Source organism: Ochotona curzoniae, unplaced genomic scaffold, assembly GCF_017591425.1.
Source record: "Ochotona curzoniae isolate NIBS_2020 unplaced genomic scaffold, NIBS_Ocur_1.0 contig_3190, whole genome shotgun sequence".
NCBI lineage: Eukaryota > Metazoa > Chordata > Mammalia > Lagomorpha > Ochotonidae > Ochotona > Ochotona curzoniae.
This window is the reverse complement of record NW_024465751.1, coordinates 9,802,721-9,819,986: the sequence shown is the minus strand read 5'-3', so window position 1 is coordinate 9,819,986 and position 17,266 is coordinate 9,802,721. Positions and strand designations below refer to the sequence as shown.

At 47.8% G+C, this 17,266-nt stretch overlaps 1 protein-coding gene across 2 annotated transcripts in view; it reads left to right on the top strand.

The window, feature by feature from the left end:
* Positions 1–12,625, top strand: part of ZHX2 (zinc fingers and homeoboxes 2) — a 132,180-nt gene extending 119,555 nt beyond the window's left edge. For both annotated transcript variants that reach the window (XM_040979361.1, XM_040979362.1), the window contains exon 4: positions 12,445–12,625. The gene's annotated coding sequence lies outside the window, so the exon portion shown is untranslated. The remainder of the gene's footprint in view (positions 1–12,444) is intronic.
* Positions 12,626–17,266: the final 4,641 nt, after the last annotated feature.

Sequence of the window (17,266 nt, the reverse complement as noted above, 5' to 3'; positions counted from 1 at the left end):
TGTATCCAATATGTCACTGACATATTAAGTATGTCACTACGTATCTCATATGCAAAACTTCTTAGAAGTAGACATGTGTCAGACTTTGGAATGGGATAGCTTGGGGCCAGGACATAAGATACAGCCTGAAATCCATTTGTGTTTTGCAGACATCAATTCCGTAGTCTGAAGGCAAATTCATACGGCACATTTAACAATTTCGTGTATGACATCATGTTGTGGGTTTTCCACATGTGGCTTCTTGACACTCCAAATAGGTTGGATTTTACAGCATTTTGGATTAAGGTTTTCCAACAGGGGAGGTTCAGCATCTGTTTGTCATTGCAAGGTGGTGCTGTGAAATATCTCTACCCAGTGCAGTGGTTTAAGGGAGTTCAGGGGTCTAGGCATTGCTGCCATTTCTCTTTATGGATAAGTCCCTTTTAAATATCAGAAAGAAAAATGGAGGCTGACAAGCTCATACCCTTGTTTGCAAGCCCATGATAAGAGTGATGACCCTGTTACCCGTTGTTTAGACTCCGGCCTTCAAGCCCCTCTATCCCTGCATCTCTTAGAGCAACTCATCTTCTGCTGGCCTTGCATTCCTTGCAATAAGACACAACTGTCAGAAGGCTATGTGCATGCTATCATCATTCTGTTGCCTCTTTCCTTGCCAGCTTTTATTAAAACCAAGTTCTCGTGTTTTCCAAGTCCGGTGGTCACCTGCCAGCCTTTGAAAATGCCTGCTGTTTGCCTTGTTGAGGCTAAAGGAAGAGTTGAGTCCCCCTCAACAACCCGTTTAAATCTGAAAGAGGATGGTGTCAGGAGGGCCAGGGAAGGGCGGTTACCATGGTTACTAATGGCTGTGTCATCCACATCATGGGAAGCGGTGCCAGTGCTTTCCCCAGAGGTCACTGCAAACCAAGGCCCGAGGACAGCAGCCTGCCCAGTGGTGGGGTGAGAAAAGGGAGTGGGGCCAGGAGGAGGGTACAGGAAGTGAAGGTCTTCCTGCAGCAGGAGGCTTCCAGGGCATCCTGCGCAAGGGAGGAGGAGATAGAAAAAAATTGACAGGATGGCCTTGCTTCACTAGAGATCACTTAAAAAGTCATCCTGAAAAATATTGAAATAAAGGCCAGAGCGTTCAGAATAGCTCTAAGTCCCCAAAGGGAGTCCTGCAAGATCCATGCCTGTGCATTAATGAGCTGAGACGACTGTGGCTGACACCTCACCCACCCCTGCACCTGGTCAACTAGTGCAATCCTCTGCCAGCCTTGTGTTAGCCATTCCAGCAGGTTCCAGCAGGTTCCAGAAGCTGTGTGATGAGCAAGCAGGCCCATAATGCCAATCAGAGATTCTCCCCCTACCTCACAGCAGGGTGCTCCCCGGACCCAAGCAGGTGGCTGCAGAGCTACCTTGGCTTCCTCCCTCTCTAGCCATTTTCCTGCCTTCTTAGAAGCTGCTACCCATCTAGCCCATGTATCCCTCATAGAAATGATGGAGCAAGTCGTTCGTACACCTGTGTGCTACTCACTTGCCGTGTTCCCCGACCCTGAATCTGCCCTGATCCACAACACCATCTACATGCTTGCTTTTTCCCTCCTACCCCAGTGTAGCCAGCAAGATCCCATTCCTTAGTCAACACTTTTCAACCCCTACTGTGTGTGCCAGATACCATGCTGGGCGGTAGGGATGATGAAGGGAAAGTGACAATCACATGAAGTCAGTGACGTTCGCATGGAACTCAGTTACACCATGAAGGGAGGTCCCTGCGCTTGGATGCCTGTAAGGTGCATACATGGTGACTGTGTGGGAGGCCCTACAGATGGTGGGCTTCCTGGAGGAAGGGACATGCAATTCAGAAGTGAAGTCCTGGAGAAGAGTTAGCCAGGGGGTCCAAACAAGATAGAGAAACATGAGGCAAGGTCCACAAGAGAGGCAAAGGTGGTGCCATTGAGGCACCATGTTTACCATGGCCAAAAAGCCTGGCTGGGGCACTCTGATGGGCGCTCAGATGAGCCATGTGTGCTGAATCTGACTCCAAAGATACTAAGCACCTCTTCACCACCAGTGAGCCCAGGGAGCTCCCGCCAAAGCAGCAGCCTGTTGGGGCCCCACTCCCCCAGGTCATATCACCCCTCCATTTGGAAATGACCATCCAGGTGTGCTGTGGCTTTACTGGCCCCTCTGAGGCCCCAAGGAAGGACAGTTGGGAGAAAGAAAACCAAACTCATGAACAGAAGTCCTGGGGAACAGGAGCAGCCAGAAAAGAAGGGGGAGGACCCTTCAGGTAGCTCCAGCCATGCACTTGGCCATGCCTCGTCTGCCTTCATTCTCCCAGAGGGGTGGGATTTTGCTTTCTGCTTTTGTTCTTGTTTTGTTTTCATTCTTTTTTATTTTACTTCATACCCTTCATTATTATTACCATCATCATTTTATGATACAGTTCCATAGGCTCCTGGCATTTCCCACACCCCTCCCCAAATTCCCTCCCCCCTCATTGAATTCCCCTATACTATTACTATACTATAGTTCTTCATAGACAGTCCATCATTGTGGGCATGGACAATGGCAGAGTCCAGCTTCCTATTGTCAAGATATAATAAACAGTTTCATTGGAGTCCATCTTTGGTCTGGAAGTAGAGATGCATACTACATTGTATCCTCACATCTGGACATGACAGTCTCCATTTCACAGTTACTATACATTCCTTTAAATGAAAAAATCACAATACAAAATCAGCAACAGGAAGAAAAATGGAAATTTACAATGCCATGAAGTTAAATAACATGCGACTAGAAATGACAGTCTCCATTACACAGGTACTATACATCCCCTTAAATGAAAAGCCACAAAACAAAATCAACAACAGGAAGAAAAAAGAAATTAACAACACCATGAAGTTAAATAACATGCTGCTGAATCACTGATGTGTCGCTGCAGAAATGAAAAAGAAAATCAAGAACCTTCTTGAAGAAAATGATGCTACTATATAATCTATTTGAAGAGATGAAACTTTAAAAAAATCAAAATCCATGAGATACAGTTTCCGCTGATCTTTGTTGGTGAAATATGTTCCTGTAGGCAACAAATAGATGGGTTTTGGGTTTTTTTAAATCCAGTTCACTAATCTATGACATTTGATTGATGAGTTTAAGCTATTTACATTCAGGGTTAATATGAACGGGTAGTAATTTGGTCCTGTCATTTTAGCAATGGGTTGTTCGTTGATTTAGTCTTCTGTTGTTATTTTACTGGGATGTTCTTCACATCTGCTTTTTCTCTGTGGAGAACATCTTTAAGTATCATTTGTAGGGCAGATTTGAAAGAGACATATTCTTTTAACTTTTCTTTACTGTGGAAGAATTTTATTTTATTTTCAAAGACAAAGGAAAATTTTGCTGGATATGTTATCCTGAATTTTTATCCGACAATTTTTTGCTTTTAGAATCTGGAATATGTCACTCCATTCTCTTCTTACCTGTAGAGTTTCCTGTGAGAGATCTCCTGTGAGTTTAATTGGCATTCCTTTATATGTCAATTGATTTTTTTTTTCATGAGCACATTTAAAGATCTTTTCCTTATGTTCGATTGAAGAGAGCTTGATGATCATGTGTCATGCTGAAGATCACTTTTGGTCAGGCCTATTGAGAGTTCTGTGCTCCTCCTGGATCTTGTTTCCCAAATCTTTCTCCAGATTAGGGAAGTTTTCCTTGATTATTTCATTGACTAAACCTTTAATCCCAGTTTCTCTTTCTGCACCTTCTGGGACTCCCATAACTCTTATATTTGGCTTTTTAATAGTGTCTTTCAATTCTTGAATACTTTTTTGGGCCTGATCCAGCTCTGCTTCCAGCTTTTTGTTTGTTTACCCCTGATGACAGGAAATATCTTCTAATTCTGAGATTCTTTCTTCTGCTTGCTTCGTTCTATTTTGGAGACTCCCCACTGCACTTTTGGTTTGCTCCACTGTATTCTTCATTTCTGATATATCAGCTTTCATTGGATTCACTGCTGTTATTTGCTGTGTAACAGATTCCTTAAATTCATTGAATGCCTGCTTTATGTACTTCTCATTGTTGATAAGAAGCTTTATAACAAGTATTTTAAATTCTGTATCCCCCATTTTCTCGATGTCTTCCTCAGTTAGCTCTGAGGTTGGCAAAGGGTTTTTCTCCTTTGCAGGGGAGTCTTCAGTAATATTCATTGTGCCACTATCTCTTTTGCTCTTGGTCATTGTACTTCAGGTTACCAGATTCTTCTCCTTGGGGCAAGGAGAAGTGTGCAAGGTTTCTAAGCCCTGTCACCCACAGGTCTACAGTTCGATTTTACTTATTGCAGTTGGTACCCAGTACTTTCTTTGCAGTCACTTGTGCCACTCCCTCCAGCGAGTTCCAGGTGTGGGTTCTTATGTTAGATTTCCACCATAATCTCCACAGCCCCAACTCCTGACTCGCCACTCTCCACCTCCTGTGATACCGTGCTGAGGCTGCACCATTGTCTGGACAACCTTTCTCCTACTTCCAGTTGGAGCAGGTCCCAGGGTTAGGGAGACACCAGGTGTCCTATACAGCTATGTTGTTGTTGGTGCTGATCTTTCCAGAACTTACTGGCTGTTAGGTCTAAGGGCCACACAGACCTATTTTGACCTGTACAATGCGAAAATCAGTATTACTTTCCTGTAGAACCACTGCAATGCACTGAACCCAGTGAGTTCGCTCCCAGCTCAGCACTGTTGTCCCTGCAGTCTTAAAGTTTTTCACACTGTACAAAATGACACCCAATTCAGCTCTAGGGTGCGGACTGGGTTGTGGAATTCACCGTGTTCCCACGCTGCCTGCCTGGGACTTGCAGCTCTATCTCTGCTCCTGGTCAAATCAAACAGACCAGCAGGATGGGCAGTTCTTTGTCTGAGTTTAGCTCCTGAGCTCCCAGTAAACGTCTCTTCCCACCTTGTTGCTGGTGGAGTTCCGGCTGCCAGTAGTTTAGATCGTGGCTCGCTGAATGCCGCTGGGGTATCAGTCACTGCAACACCACACGGTTGTGTCTGCTGCTTTCCTATGTCTATCACATTTAGTGAATGTGTTCAAAGAGACATGATCATAGGATGTGGTTATGGTCATCCTAGGACGCTGCTCAAAGTTAGCCATGAGCTTTCTGTCCTGGGAAAGAGTTGGAGTGCCAGAGCGATGGAAGCACACGACCAAGAGCTTGTTTTCATTCTTAAGATGTATTCATTTATTTGAAAGGCAGAGTTACAGAGAGAATGAAAAACGGAGAAAGATCATGTATCTGCTGGTTCACTTCCCCTGATGACCTCCACAACCAAGACTGGGCGAGTCAAAGCCAAGAGCCAGGAGTTTCATCCAGGTCTGCTACGTAGGCATAGGCACTGAAGTACTTGGGCCATCTTCTGTTACTTTGCTCTGGATGTTAGCAGAGAGCTATATGGGAAGTAGAACAGCTAGGATATGAACCAGTGCCCCTATGGAAAGCCAGCATAGCAGGTGGCAGCTTAAGCCAGCACACCACAACCACAACACCATGAGATTCTGCTTTTAAAACTCCAGAAACTGGCACTCAGGGACCCAGCCAGGAGCCCTCACTCCTACTACCACTCACTCTACCTCTTCCTCTTTACACAAAGTCTCTGTTTCTGATTGGAAACAGAGGAGGGGCAGGAGGGGCAGGAGGAGGGACACCCAGGGATTTTTAAGCTGCCTTTTGAACTAAGGTCAGACAATTCAGAGATGGAGGACCCACCAGTATCCCCCAAAAAAACAGAGACCAGAGACCCTGTTGTGTATTTGTGTAAATGACCCAAGAACAAGCTGGAATTGGTGTTCAGAGACGTACACCACCCAGCCATCCCAGGCATCCTCACAGCTTCTGGCATCTCGGGAGCCCATGGCATGCAGGATAGAGTTGCAGTTGGACCAAACTTTTTCTCCCAACATCTGGACAGAGACATCTTTTTTTTTTTAAGATTTTTTTTATTGGAAAGGAAGATATACAGAGAGGAGGAGAGACAGAGAAGAAGATCTTCCATCTGCTGATTCACTCCCCAAGTGGTCACAACAACCGGAGCTAAGCCAATCTAAAGCCAGGAGGCAAGAACGTCTCCCGTGTCTCCCACATGGGTCTAGGTTCCCAAGGCTTTGGGCCATCCTCGACTGCTTTCCCAGTCCACGAGCAGGAAGCTGGATAGGAAGCAGAGCCACTGGGACACAAACTGGCACCCATAAGGGATCTTGGTGGTACAAGGCAAGGACTTTAGCCACCAGGCTACTGTGCCAGGCCCTGGAGACATCTCTTAAAGGAGATTTTTGGTTTGAGGGTGGAGTTGGGGAGTGACATCCAAATTGCTTCAGTTTTGCAAAGCAAGCATATAGTGTCTTGAAATTCATAGGCAGTTGCTAATACGCCAAGATCAGTGTAGATTCACTCAGAAACCTGCAGTCATTGAGTTCCACTGTTACGTACATGAGGATCATGACCCAGAGAGCTAGGAGAAGAAAACTTGAAGAAGAAAACAGAGGATATGTGGCTTCAGGGATTAGGGCTCCTTGCTGTGCAAGGCTTTAGACAGTGCTCACTCCCGGCCCACTTCAGCCTCAAGGTGAACCACAAAGATGGGGAATGGTTACCAGCCTTTGTCTCAATTCAGTCTCTTTGTCCAAGCATCCCGTCAAGAGAGACCTGTGCAAACCAGAGGCTGAAAAATAAATGCCTTCTCTCCTAAAACTGAGACAACCTAATTGAGCAACACATTGTCGAGCACATGTCTTGGTACTGGGCCAAATGAGACACCCATTACCGCTGCTAACAAGAGCTGCTTTTATTGGTGTGTGCTGCCTGCCCCATCAGCATTCTTCTAAGCATGTCGATGATGTGACGTGGCCTTGACAAAAACCCTCTGAGGTACAGATTTTTCTCTACTTTGCAAAGTGCAAAACTGAGGCTCAGAGGCAATGCCAAATGTGTCCCAAGTTCTTCAGCTAGCAGTCACTGGAGGTGTAGCCACTTCCCTTTGTCAAGTCCACCAGACAGCCCACAACCTCTCCCATGAGGGCTCCCACCAGAGCCTGGGGACCAACAAACAGGACAGGGTAGTCTCTCACTTCTGTTTTGGAATGGAAATTAAAACACATGTTATCCAATTATAAAGCAATAACTTTAGAGCTCTCTCTTTGGGCAGGTACTGTGTTGCAATGTGTTTGACAAAGTCCCTACCCTAAGCTCAATCCAAGGAAAATGAGGCCTGAGCAGGAACGTACCTGTATGTCTTCAGTAAAGACACAAACTTTGTGAAATGTCAAAAAAGAAATGTTTCCATGGTTCAGCTTGCTCAGAATATTTTGGGCTTTTTTATATTCCATCCTGCCTACAGTTAAATGTATGCGTCCCACATTCTGTTGTGATTAGTTACCTAGATACCAGTGTTTGACTGGTTGAGCAAAGGAATGAAGGAATGAATGAGGATGTTGTCATTATCTGTTTCCCTGTCTCTCTCCCACCAAGGCAGGGAGCGTATGTCAGTCATTTCTGAATCCCCAGAGTGGATCCCCAGAAGATGTTCGGTCAATACTGGTTTGTTGAAATGACCTGGACATTAACCAAGACCATTGTTGGTTATCTAGGATGTGGTATTTCAGCCCTTTTGCTTCTCCTGGTTGGTTGGTTGGTTGGTTGGTTGGTTGGCTGGTTGGCTGGCTTCCCATTGCCCTTTCACCCCTAATGACTGAGAACAATCAGAGGAGAGTTGCTGGGGACCGTTGTCCCCCATGTATGTGAGCAGCTTGAGAAGAAGGTGTATTGGAGAATCTCTCCCGGGTATATACTGAATGGTACTTCTCAGGGAATGTTTAGCCTCTCCTCCCTCTTCCCTAGTGGAGAGCTCACTGTTACACTTCCAAGTGCCTCGTTCCAGACTGTTTTGCCCTAGGAATTCTCACCATGGCCTTGGGCAGCATGCAGCAAACTAATAACTGTGAAATCCAAGCCCCTTCATTTTCAGAATAAAAATCCCCAAGGAGGGGAAGCATCCAGCCCAGAGACATTCCTAATGAGTGAGTACTTGGTCCACTCATCCACCAAGGATTTGTGGATTGCCAGCTGTGTGCCAGGCTCCGAAAGGCTCCAGTGCCCAGCATATGTGGCTCAATACCTAATCAGAAATGAAGCATACTTTTTTAAGATTTATTTATTTTATTGGAAAGGCAGAAGAATACACAAAGAAAGATTTTCCATCCACTGATTCATTTCCCAAATGACTACAATGGCCAAGCTGAGCCAATTCAAAACCGGAAGCCCAGAATTTCTTCTGGGTCTCCCATATGGGTACAGGGTCCCAAAGACTTAGGCCATCCTTTGTCGCTTTCTCGGGACATAAGTAGGGAGCTGGATGGGAAGTAGAGCAGCCAGGACACAAACAAGCATCCAAGTGGGATGTTTGCTGGAAAAGGATTAGCCAGTTAAGCCATCACATCAGCCCTCAGAAATGAAATTTTCATCAAACAAAATGAAAACTCGCCATGCTGAGAAGTGAAGCAAAGGTTCACACTACTCATCAAGTGTAATATAGGGAAGCTAAGTCTGGTGGAAGGTTTGGATGAACTGAAATCCGAAGGGCTGAGCCAGCAGATAGGAATTGGCTGAGCACAAAGGAGAAAGCAGCATTCCGGGACAAATAAACAAAATACTGCAAGACTCAGGGCAGACAGAAGACACTGATACCAGCGTGTGAATTCATGCTCCACAGAAGTGCAGGAGTTCAAAGCCAGATGTTAGGTGAATTCACACATAATCAAATTTGCCTTTAAGATGCCTTCATCTCCGCGATAGAGCAAGCTGTGTATGGCTCTGTGTATGACCCTGTAGAGAAAGCTCAAGACCCTCTGCACTACTCAAGGAAGGAGCAACAATAACATCAACCTGTGGGTGCCTGAGCATTCTGAGCTTTCTACCTACGTTTTAATGGAGGATGGATGCTGGAAAATTCTAGGGTGCTCTGCGTTTTACTTTACTCTTTTATTATTATTAAGTTTCCGTAACCTCACAGTGTTCTGCGTCAGTCAGCCAGGCTGCCATCACAGAATAGCCTGGACAGCCTACAGAGTACATATCTACTTTTCCAGGTCCTGGAAGGGTGGGAATTCCAGATTAAGGTGCCGTCACACTTGGTTCCTGCTGAGGCATTTCTCCTTGGTTTGTGAACAGCCACCTTCTGCCACCTATTCCCTTCGTCTTTTCTCTTTGCATTCACCCTTTGACATTTCTTCTTTTTGTAAAGATATTGATCTATTAGATTAGGATTCAATCACCCACCCTAAATTACTTCCCTAGAGACCCCGATCTCCGAATGGGGTTAGGCTTACAGTGTGAATTCAGTGAATTCTAAAACACTTTATTAGAGTGCCCAGTGTTGTCCAGATTGCAAGGGGATGACATCATTGAAGGCCCTGGAATGAGGTTCTGAGGTTAGCATCAGCACCTGTTCACGTGATAAACATTTGAACTTGCTAACTGCCAGGATTAACATCAGCATCTTCTCACATGATGCAGAGCTGAACTTGCTCACTGCTTTCCCGGAAGAACTTGAGCTACTTCCTGGCTGTCCAAGTTCAAGTCTCTATTGGGCTCCATTTGTATGAGCTCATTGTCTTGGGTGTTGACTGCATCTCAGAGGGGTGGGGATGGGGAGCCTGGCCCCCCAACAAGGGGTGATATCCACTGACAGGGAAAGGGCAGGAGTGCCAAGGCTATTCTCACATGGGCTGCCCTGTGGGCCTCCCCCCAAGCAGTTTAGGGCAGTCTTGCTGGCTTCTGACTTGCAGCAGATCCCCCAAAACTGTCTCAGGGAAGAGCTTTGGCTGGATGAACCAGAGCTGCCCGAAGCCTAGCATCAGGGTGATCCAGGGCGTGTCAAGTGTTCTTCATTCACTGGGAAATTGCCCAGTTCCCATCAATGCCAACATTTTCCCTGTCTCAGTCCTGACTGAAATCAGACTGAGGCCTCCAAAGAACGTTGTCAAGAGGATGATCTTATATGAAGTGTTGTTTCTCCCAGAAAGAGAAAAATAGAAGTAAGGAATTCTCAGAAGGTGCTGGAGGTGTTTGGTGGTGGAGTGCGGTGCCAACTGTTTGCATCCATCTAAATGCACCAAAGTGCATACATTAGTTGCCTGAAGTTTTTCATATACTTACGGCTCAGTGAAACTTGGACAGAGGCAGGGGAAAATGAACAGAGAGGAAAAACATTACCTGCAGGGGAGCTACAGTTAAACTGAAAAAGCAGATTTCTTCATAGAACAACAAAGCAGAAACTAATTGACTTCTAGATGACCATGATACAATATGCACAGCAGACACTCAATAAGTGGACAGTGGCTACTGTCCCACACCTCTCCAGGAAAGAAAAGAAATAAGAGATACCTTGAAAAGCTTGAGGAAAAAATGCAATTAAAAAGCCAGTTTATTTTAGTGTGTGAAACTATTTTGAAATCCACACATCCATTTTTTTCATCCAGTGCTTTTTCCATGAGCTCCTTGAAGACCTCTCAGGATGGAGATTAGGGCTCTCCAGAGTGGTTTTGTCTCTCGTGGAGTACAACTTTTTTCTTCCAAGTCCCCAGAGCCCTGGGGGAAAGCCTACAGGGAAAATGTTAAAGAAACAGCAACCTATCACATGGGGAAAGAATTCTGGTTTTTTTTCCCCATGTTTCCCCAAAGGATAAAGACTTCTGAGTACTTTTTAGCATATTAAGTCATCCCCAGTACTGAAAGGGAGAGCTGGGGGGCAGGCTGAGTTCACTGCCTTTGGACATGTTAGAGCCAACACATGCAAGCAACCTTGAGCTCTCCAGAGCTGAGCTGGGGTGACACAAAAGGGTGAATGGCTGTGACGTGGCAGGAGGCCCAGAGAGCAGTCCAGGGGGATTAACAAAAACTGCAGTGCAGGCACAGTGAGGATCCCTAAAAGACCGTGACCCACAGAGACGTGCCCCCTGTCACCAGCCTCCTGTAGCAGCCGCCATTCTCACAGCATCATGCCCCATGCTCCGTTGTGATGTCCATTCATTATCCAATGCCTGTGAGCAGAGCCTGCAGGGAGGGCCCTCAGGGCTTAACAGTGAGCATGGCAAGTACTGTCCACCTCCTCCTGAGCCCTCTGAAGTCAGCCCCATGACAACTAAGCCAACAGCTCCAGCGTGAGAAAACACCTCCCCAGGAGCAGTGGGAGCAACAGCCTTGCTGAGGAAGTAGCAGGCAGCTGCAGTCTGCACCTGCTGGAAGGGGACCCAGCTCCAGCTGCATCCCTGGGGGAGATGTTGCACGCAGAGTGGCACCAGGGGCTAGAGGGCGCTTGGGGAGTAAACAGCAAACTCAGGCCGGAGTTGACCCCACAGGGCCTCAAGCTACAGACCTAAAAGGTTTTAGTGGAGGAGCATGCTAGTGCCAGATCACACTGTGCGTGGGAGGCAAGCCTTGGCTCGAGAGGTTCTAGGACCTATGTTGGGCAGCCTGGGCTGGAAACACGTTCAGGAGAGACTGTCCACTCCTGGAGGCGAGGAGAAGTTTGAAGAGTTGAGGTTGGGTTACTGCCAGGTGTGTCAGGTGTGTGAGAAGCAGGAGCTGCTACCACTGTTGTCACAGTCAGGATCTGCCGGGTGTCTGGGGACTGTGCAGTGGCGAACACATCATGTTTTCTTCCCTAGGCAGCGATGTGGGGCAGGATCACCTCTAAGGGTACCCTGTTGCTGTTAGTGCTGATGACTGCATAGCTCACGGGGTAAAAACAGACCCCTGGAGCAAATCCCAACATCTGTCTCCATCCCCATCTCAGCAGCAGAGAAAGCACCAGCAAGTGGCATTTTGTGTACATGAGACCAAGCACAGTGAGAGTGGACCTCTCAGTCTAGTATCATCCATCAGTGTCAGTGGTTCCTAGTGGCTGGCTGGGCGGTGAATACACCCTTGCTCTCCTCCCCGCTCCATCCTCTCCCCACTTCCCCAGGATGATGCAGCCTCCCAGGACTAAGACTGGGTGCTGCAGCTCCCATATGTGCGTTGGCGTTGTCCACATTTCATGGGGCAAAAGCCAAGCCCTGGAGAAATCAAGTCCCATGGATCATGAAGTGCGAAGTGAGACCCAGATTTGCTCATCTCCAGGGCCTGGCAGAAGATGCTGCACCCAGGTACCTCTCCAGCAATCAGAAAAGGGGTCTGGTGGTAAGGAAGGAGACAGCCAGCCCTGCTGTCCCCAATCAGGAGCCCTGTCCCCCAACATCAGACCACACAGAGTAAACACCATTCTAAGCCCACCCAACACAGGAGGCTGTCTGTCTCCACCCCAAGTGTGGTCCACCTCTGGGGGTGACCCCACCTGTACCAGGAAAGTCAGGTAACACTAACCCTAAGCCATCTGGGTCCTCTTCCTGACCTCTGCTTGTGTGTCATCCTTCCAGGAGGCGTCAGAACTGCTGCGCTGGTGACTCTGAAGAAAGAAGAGAGCTCACCTCCCTGACCAGGGGCCAGGCTCGCCAGAGGACTCCCAGCGCACATGGCCAATTATGGGTGCCCTGGAGGTGCGGGAGCTCGGCTCACCCACTGGCCCCTTGCAGCTGCCGGGTGGGAACTGCCCACAGTGCCAAAGCCCTACTACTGCGTTTTCAATGGGTCCCTGTACATAGTAGCTGCCTAGCCCGGCCCCTCTTGCTCTACTGGAAACGATTTATACAATGTGGGAATTTTATTACCTTTTTAATCAAGGGCAACTTCTTTTTCCAGTTCTCTATTGTATGTCTTGTTTTTTGTTTGGGATTTTTTTGTTTTTTGTTTTTCTGGAGAGAGGACTAACCACCATGCTTTTTCTCTTTTGCTTTTTTATTTGACTAATACAGGGGAGGGAACATTAGTATTAGTGCCATTGTCTCTCCTGGATTGTGGGTAGGGAGAGTTTCTTTTTAAAGGTAGCTTGAAACGTGGGCCTGCGATTTCTGGGCGGGAAGGGCTGAGGTGCAGGCCTCTGGCTCAGTGGGGAGAGGGTTTACAAATGGCAGATCTCCGGACCACAGCCATCCACAGTTCTTCCCACTGGCCACACCTGCGGGGGCACACCCTGCCTTCAACACATGCCAGGCTCTCCTCACTGCCAACAGCTGGGTCTCACTCCCCGACTGCATGACCTTCTATTGCCAGCCACAGTCAGGGGCGCCTTCCCCCCGCCCACCCCAGAGCTTCTGTTTAAATACCAGCAGAACGGGCTCTGACACCTGTTAGCATTACCGTAACAGTTATGAGATGAAAGCAAACCATCTTCCTATCTAGATGGTACAAAGATGAATAAATTTAGTTTTCATTTCTCTCCTTAACTGCCTTTCTCGGTGTGGTATTGGAGAAGATTTCAACAGGAAGCCCCACCATGAATTGATTTCTTTGTGTGTTTGCTTTTGGGCCAATTTTAGATACCTGAGTGCACTTTTTTTTCCAACTTAACCCTAACTTTTGAAGAAGATGTAAATGTTGCAACATGAATTATGTTTGCAATCCCTTTCCAGCCCTTTCCCCTGCCGCTCCCCCCATTTGAGTACACTGCACAAATAAAATATTAGGGAGTTTGAATAAAACCGATTTTTTCTAACTTGTTGCGCATTTGTTGTAACTCAATAAAGCAAAGACTAAACGTTTTTCTAACCTGCTTCTCGGCTCCTGATTCTTCAATGGCTGGCTGGCTCTCAGGGGAGCTGGGCATGAGGGACTTAGCCATCTCCTGCTGCCAACTGAAGTCCTTGTTTCCCATCCTGGTGACATGGGGGTGAAGGGTAGGGTGCAGTACAAGCTAAGCTTCAACAACAAGCTGTTGCCGTAGATATCTGAGTCCTTCTCTCTTGAACACTGGAAGGAAGTTACTAGCCCCCTTCTCTGGGTTCTTGGGAAGCTGCTCCTTAAATACTGCAGAGCATCCGGGAACAGGCACCAGACGAACCACGGAGGCCCTGCTCACCCTCACTGACCACAGGTAAGTCACGCCGCCCTGGGCTGCTGCTAACCCTAACTGGGATACTGCCATTTCTCCAAGGTTGTACTTCTTCCATGTTATTTCATCTTATTTGAAAAACAGTGAGAGAGAGATGGACAGAGATCTTCCATTGCTGGTTCACTCTCCAAGATGCCCCTCCACAGCGAGGATGAGGCCACGCTGAAGCCAGGAGCCTGCACTTGGGTTATTTAAAAGCATTTTTGCAAGCAGTCACAGCCAACGTCTCATGGTTTTTGCCCACGCTGGCTTCCCTGCTGGCACCACCAGCACCTGGACCTTTGCGCCCCTCATCACCCCCATGCTGTCCTGCCCTTCCAGTCCATTAGGGCACATTTCCAGCACTTCCCCCCACCACCCAGCAGGCATTGCCTTCCCGTCCTGCTGGTCACCACTCAGCAGCCAAGCTTGCCGCTTTGCAGCAATTTAAGTTATTTCTTCAAGGCAGTGTGAGACACACTCAAATCCCTGAAGAAACCAAAGGGAAAGTTCTGGTAAGTAGAAGGATGAAATTATACTGTGGCAAGATGGCTGCGGCTCTCTTAGCTGTCAGCAGCAATGCCAAGTTTCCTCCCCAACAGGGAGGAAAGGGTGGCAGCAGGAGAGGGCATCTGGCCTCCCAGTTCAGATCCCTGCACCCACATCAGGATAGCTGGGTTCAGGGTCCAGCTCTGCCTCCTGACTTCTGTTTTTGGCAATGGGAACCCTGGGAGGCAACGGTGACAGCTAAGGAACTGAGTTTCTGCCACACATGTGGGAAACCTGGAAGAAGCCCCTGGCTTTGGATCAGCTCAGCTCCAGTGGTGGTGGCTGGCCACTTGGGGAGTGAACCAGTGGATGGCAGATCTTTCCCTGTGTCCCTCCTTCTCTCCATAAATCAGCTTTTCAAGTAAATAAATTATAAAAAGAGAGAAAGAGAGGGCGACAGGAACTGAGAAAAGTTCTTAGGAAGCAGGGCTGTCGTGAACAGGATAGAGCTGCCGTCTACTGGTCGCGTCTTCTGCCATACCTCTTTGCATTCCTGTCACCTCCTTGCAGACAGCTCCTCTTTCCTTCGCCTCACCCAATTGTGGGGACTTTACACTGTGCTGATCCACTTCCCTCCCACAAGGAGAGCCATGGAAACCCCAGCACTCTGTACCCAGAGGGTGCAGCACCAGGCCTAAGACACATCCAGAGCAGTTGTTGCAGCAACAAGAAGCCACCTTGGACCATTTAGCCTGTGGGCATAATAATATTAACCAGAACCCACCAGTGCCAGAGTCCTTGCCAGCCAGTGGGTAGACAGCAAGATGAAATAAAAATAATAAATTTTTAACAGGATCAACAAAAGAAGGAAAAAATAATAATAGCGATAATGATGGTGGCCATGATGGTGATGGTGATTTTGATAATGATGACACCATTTAGGCCCTAGTCCCTGCTATTCCAAAGGCTGGCTTCTTGTCATTACAGCTTCATAAGCATCATTTTTTTCCTCTCTTTTTAAAAGACTTACTTATTTTAAAGACAAAGTTGCAGAAAGAGAGGGAGAAACAGACAGGTCTTCCCCTGGTTCACTCTCCAGATGGCCACAGCAACCAGCTAGATTAGACCAAAGCCTGGAGCATCTTCTGGCTCTACCGTGGGTGGCATCTCGCCATCAGCTGCATCATCAGGGAGCTGATTCTGAAGTGAAGCAGCTAAAACTTTTAGCGATTTCTGCTTATTTGAAAGACAGAGACAGGGCCTAGTGGCTGAAGTCCTTGCCTCGCACATGCTGAGATCCTATATGTGCACCAGTTTGTGTCCCAGCTACTCCACTTTTGACCCCGCTCCCTGCCTGTGGCTGGGAAAACAGTTGAGGATGACCCAAAGTCTTGGGACCCTGCAACCACGTGGGAGATCCAGAAGAAGCTCCTGGCTTCAGATCAGCTCAACTCTGGCCATCATTACTGAAATTGCAAGTAAGTGGCTTTGAAATGAGGGGTGTGAAAAAACTGGGCCACAGTACACAAGACACTTGGCCATGGATTGTATATAGAAGCTTGCTTATTCCTTCAGAAAACTACAGAGAAAATCAAATTCCCTTTTTATCACATTTTGACTTCCTGGGACTATGCTTTTAAAACAGCTCTAGGACTGGAAACATGTGGGTCCCAGCTTCCTGGGGCCACATGAGCCAAGTGCGGCAGCCAGCATGAAAAAGAGCTAGAAAACCAACTACGCCATAACCTGCTATTAATAGGACAAGCTTCAGTGCCCATGTCACCACATGACCTCACACTGCCTCCAGCTGGCATGGATTGCTCTGAGCCTTGGTATAGGCAGAAATGCAGTTAAAAGGCCAGGGACACGTGACTTGCCAGCATCCCCTGGACTGCACTCAGCAAGACCCCCCAAGATTCAGGGACCCTGATTTCTTCCAGCTCTTGCTTTACCATGACTGGGCTGCACCACCCTGGGAAAGGCCATTCCTTCCCGCTCTTTGCATCCCAGTTTCTTCACTTGAAAACTGAGAGTTTAGATCCAATGGCCATGAACTCTCATCTCTCCTCTGAGACCCTGGCAGACGGCCTCTGAAAAGACTCAGAGCCCAGCTTCCTTCCTTGACCCTCAACAAGAACCCTGGTGGGCAGGGAGAGGTGTTCAGGACAGCTCTTCAAGTATCTGGAAAGTGGCTCCAAAACTTGTCAGCAAGGAGACTGCTGTGAGCAGGCTCCCCTGAGAAAACTGGGAGACGCAGGAGTGTCCATGAACTGTGTGTAATTCTCCAGTAAGACAAGGGGATGAAAGACTGATGAGGAGGCTGTGGACAACTCTTCCCCCAAACCCGGATCATATCACCCCACATCCCTCCCTAGCCCTGTCACCTTCACAGGAGCATTTGTTTAAGAAACAGAGATCCATTGTTTGGGGTCTCGGCATCAGCTGCTCAGCAAAAACAGCTGCCCTTGCACTATGCCTGAATGCAGTCCTGTAGGCTGCAGGCATGCTCTCCACCCTACAGAGGCGGACAAACCTTGCAGGCACCAGCGTGAGAGCCAGACTCAAGGCTGGGCCAGCCTGGGCAGGGTGGATTCCTCTCTAAGGGATTGCTAAATCCCATGTGTGCTCCAGAGAAAATTCTGCATGGAATGCAGCGCCCAATCCTTTGGCGTGCAGCTCAGCAGTGTGTTGTAAGGATGACGGGGGCTCCGGGCAGTAAAGGACTTCCACGCAGCAGCATTACAATTCCTCGGCATGAAGAAATTGCATAACTCTCCACATCA